Genomic DNA, 5,157 nt, shown 5'->3' with positions numbered 1-5,157 from the left:
AAAAATTAATTTCCCATGAGAGGATCAGTCTTACAGGTGATCTTTGGTGTATCCAAAATAAATCATCACACAATAATTTTACCAAAAAACACAGAAAAAAAAAAAAAAAAAAAACAGCTGTTCATTGGCACAACTGGCACATATTAGAGTCCCCAACATTAAATCTTACTCTTAAAAATTATTTTGCAGGATAAATGTGGTTCACAATTTTAAAATGCACTTCTTTGCATTAAATTTCCAATAACCTTTAGTTTTTGAAGATTTCTTATTTTGTTCTAAGATTAAATTGATCACACTATGATCTGTTGAGGGGGCACCTGAAATACTACATTCAGCTGCATAACTTGAAAGAGTATCATTTGGTTTGAACCATGAAAAGTGTCTGAAAGTGGGGTTTAATTTTCTCCATATATCAGTTAATTAATTTGATAAACAGAAGTCTTTAGTTCTTATGAGAACTACTAAATTCAGAAGGATGTCTATCCATAAATTTGTCTTTTGTCATGTTAAAATCGCCACCAATTAAAGCATATCCTGGAGGATATCTAGCTTTGAGGTCATTTATGACATCTGTTACTGTCTCCAGAAGATCCTTATTCTGTGTGCGGACATTATATCCATACACATTAACCAAGATGAAAAATATTTCGTCTAATTGTAAAACTACTGCGAGCCAATGACCATCTATATCAGCCTTGTGAGTAATAATTTTACCTGGACATTTATTAATGCAAACAGGGACACCTGCAGATCAACTTGAACCCTGTTTTTGTCCAAGAGTTGTGTGTGTTACCTGTATCTGTGTGTGCGTCTCTCTTTACAAACAATGAAGCTGTTTAATTACTTAGTTTACCTTGTTGCTGAGGAGGAAGATAATGTAGTGATCTAGTATCTATGCTATTTTATTAATAAAAGCCGCGGGACAACGCCAACAATAAGTTTCTGTGTGAGAGTGATGTGTACAAACAATACTGGACAACTGAAAAGAGAAGACAGAGCAACTTAAATACAGGACAAACAAGGGAAATAAATGACAAACACTCGTGCTGATCTAATGAATCACCATGACAACTAATAAGTGGCGGGAAACTAAACTATGAAAACAGGAAGTAATGAATACAAACTAAAAGTCAATAAAAATAAAAACAAAAAAAAAAAAACTTAAAGTTTGACGACTGCATCAATTAATCACCTCATTATATAAAACAAAAAAAATTATTCAATAATCTATTTTTAAAATAGTCATTTTTATTTTTAGATTATTGTATATTATTGTGGTGATTTCTGATTTGCAAAGTAGAAAAGTACTTAAAACAAACTGATCTAAATAAACCGTCTAAAAATACAGATTTAAAATACACACAAAAAACACTAAAAAAAAAAATAATATTTGGGTCATTTATGGTCATTTTAGAGCCATTTTTATTTACTTATTATTTTTAATATAATGACATTATGTTCTACCCTTAAAATCCAATTAAAAACATTCAAAATAATATTTGGGCCATTTATAATCATTTTAGAGCCATTTATGTATTTTTTGTATTTATGTATTTCGCCCTTTATTTTCTTTACACAACATATTTTTAAGATTTTTTTTTTATACATCATCACATTATGTTCTTAAGTTCTCAAACTCTCAAATTCACAATTTTTTTATTTATTTTTTTGTGGTGAAATATGACCTGCCATTTTCTTCACGAGATTCTCTAATTAATTTTAAAATAGTAATTTTTATTTTTATATTATTGTACATTGTGGTGATTCTGATTCGCAAAGTAGCAGAAAAAGTACTTAAAACAAACTGATCTAAATAAACCATCTAAAAATAAATGTTTTAAAGTTAACTTTTGTTTAAGAATTTAACTTTTGTCACTATGAAATTGTTTATACTTGTGTTTTTTTTTTTTTTTTAAGAATTGTTTAGTATATGTGATAGATGTAAAAGTTAATGTAGGACCCTCATTTTTCGTTATTTTGTCCGGAAATTTGAAACATAATTTCTTTGGACACATGGTTTTGAGTCAACTGTATTTATAGGCTGCTCAGGCACATTTATCATTGATTTATTTTAAGGACTGTAAGATATTTAGCAAAAACTAAAAAACTATTTTCCATTTCACCATGCTTTAGCCATTGTATTTTTTATTTTATTTATTTATTTATTACTTACATTATTTTTAAAAATGTGAAAAATAAGTGTCTTCATTCAAAATATATATAAAAATGTAAAATACAAGTAATCTGCTACTAGATTATAATCTGCTAAAATTGTAAAGTAATAATAGCCGTTGTGTCTGGTTGCACATGATTGTGTGTGTGTGTGTTTGTAAAAAGATCACAGCAGACATTGAATCCTTTGAACTGTTTAATAAACAATGTTCAGCTCGACCGTAACGTCCAGAGTAACCTTTGACCTCAGAAGAAAAGGAGGGAGAGGGGGTTTATTAACATGACTCCATAAACACAGTAATAAGACCATGAGCGTAAACCTGTGACGAGAACATCTCTGCATACAGCACAATCTCTGTGTGTGTGTGTGTGTGTGTGTGTGTGTGTGTACTGGTCTCAGGACGCAGGTCACAGTGCTCTGCTCATGGATTTTCTTCCCTTTTCATCAAACATAGAATCATATTTCATAACATATCTGCTCTTTAATTGTTATTTTTTAATCTAAGCTTTTGCTAATGGATGAGTTTTGAGATCCAAACCTAAACGCTCCTGCTGTTAAAATACTGTAGTAACTATTTGATCTTCTTTTCTTCTGTTTTAGCTTTTTATTTGTATTTTTTTTACACATTGTTCTGTACAGATGAGGACGTGAACATGTGGCCATGACAGATCAGGGTGTGCAGAGATGAGGAGAAGCCAAACATACAAACATCTTTGTCTGTCAAGAGCACGTTCAGCTCATGTTTCACCTCAAAATCAAATAATAAATAATATTTGAAATAAATATTTTCAGAATATGAAGGGCCATTATAGATAATTCAATATAGAATTAATATAAATTAAATATTTAAATTTTTATTTTTTTTTAATAGTGATGTTGTGCTCTACCCTCAAAATCCAATTAAAAACATTAAAAATAATATTTGGACCATTTATAATCATCTTAGAGCCATTTTTATTTATGTATTTGGCCCCTTTATTCTCTTTACACAACATATTTGTTTTATATATATGTTTTTTTTTTTTATGTATCATGACACAAATCAACTGTTTTTTTTTTTTTTGATTTTGTGGTGAAATATGACCTGGCCATTTCTTCATTAGATTCTCTCCGTTTATCTCTCCCTCCATTATTGTCTGTCTCTCTTCTGTCTCGCTTGTTTCTCACCAATACGCCTCCTAGAGGCAGGAATGGGCACCTAATATCAATATTGTGTGTTTGGCAGTGTGATATTGATCATTACAAGCACCAAACCAAATCAGTGTGTGTGTGTGTGTGTGTGTGTGTGTGTGTGTGTGTGTGTGTGTGTGTAAATGAGGCCCTTTGGATGCTTGTGTGAGCATATGTGAGAATTTTTTAAAGGAGAAGCGTGTAATATTCTGGATGTTTGAACACTTTCTGACTCAAACAGTTAGCTATTAAAGTTGTCAGTGTGTGTGAGTTCAAAAAAGTGTAAAAAATCAAGTTATTTTTGCAAATAAATTACACACTTCACCTTTACCGCAGGTAGTTTCACTATGAGGGCAACACTTGTGTGTACCATTTCAGTGAGACATACAGTACAGTCAAAAGTTTGGAAACATTACTATTTATATTGTTTTGAAAGAAGTTTCTTCTGCTCATCAAGCCTGCATTTATTTGATCAAAAATACAGAAAAAAATTTAATATTATATAAAAATTAATAATATTATTACATTTTAAAATAATTGTTTTTAAATTTATTATACTTTAAATTATCATTTTATTTCTGTGATGCAAAGCTGGAATTTTAGGATCATTATCACATGATCCTTTAGAAATCATTCTAATATGATGATTCATTATCAAAGTTGGAAACAGTTCTGCTGCTTAGTATTTTTTCAGAACGGTGATACTTTTTTAGGATACTTTGATGAATAAAAAGTAAAAAAAAAAAAAGAAGCTATGTTTTTAAAATATAAATATTTTTGTAATAACATATACACACTACTGGTCAGTAATTTGGGGTCAGTAAAAAAAATTTCTTTTCTTTTTTTAAAATAAAATCAATACTTTTATTCAGCAAGTATGTGTTAATTGATAAAAGGTGAATAGTAAAGAAATATATTAATTAGAATATATATTATTAGAATTTTTTTTTTTTTATTTTGAATAAATGCAGTTCTTTTTAAACCTTTTTATTCATCAAATATTTTAGACAGCAGAACTGTTTCCAACACTCATAATAAATCAGAATATTAGAATGATTTCTAAATGATCAATGTGATAGCTGGATGTACATGTGACACTGAAAGGCTGGAGTAATGATGCTGAAAATTCAGCTTTGCAATCACAGGAATAAATTATTTTTTTTTAAAGTATATTATTCAAATAGAAAACTATTATTTTAAGTTGTAATAATAGATTTCACACAATTACTGGTACGTTTTTTTCTTGTATTTTTTGATCAAATAAATGCAGGCTTGATGAGCAGAAGAGACTTCTTTCAAAAACATAAAAAATAGTAATGTTTCCAAACTTTTGACCCTGTACTGTACATACAGAGTGTATAAAAACAATAGTGATAAATGAACTCATATACACACACACACACCCACATGTCACACACACACACACACACACACACACACACACACACACACACCCACATACACAAATCGAGGCATGTGATCAGTGAGGACAGATGTTTTCTATTTCAAAAGGCAGTACAATACTTACAAACCCCTTATTCAAATAAATAAACATAAATTAATCATATAAAATCAGACGAGTCAGTCGATGTTTAGAAAACAGAAACGAACACATTCACATGCACGCTAGAAACCAAAGCAGGACAGTCACTATCATGTGAAGACAGATGGTTTATCTATTCAGAAATCATGGAGGATGGTGGATTTGACCTAAACGCTGTGGAAGGTGAGCGTGACTGTGTTTTGTGTATGCTGTGTACAGTAAGAGAGGCTTGTCGAGGTGTTTTTTCTGGGTGATTCATGTGTGGGCGAGC

Source organism: Cyprinus carpio, chromosome B18 (genome assembly GCF_018340385.1).
Source record: "Cyprinus carpio isolate SPL01 chromosome B18, ASM1834038v1, whole genome shotgun sequence".
Taxonomy (NCBI): Eukaryota; Metazoa; Chordata; class Actinopteri; order Cypriniformes; family Cyprinidae; genus Cyprinus; species Cyprinus carpio.
This window is presented reverse-complemented; position numbering follows the sequence as displayed.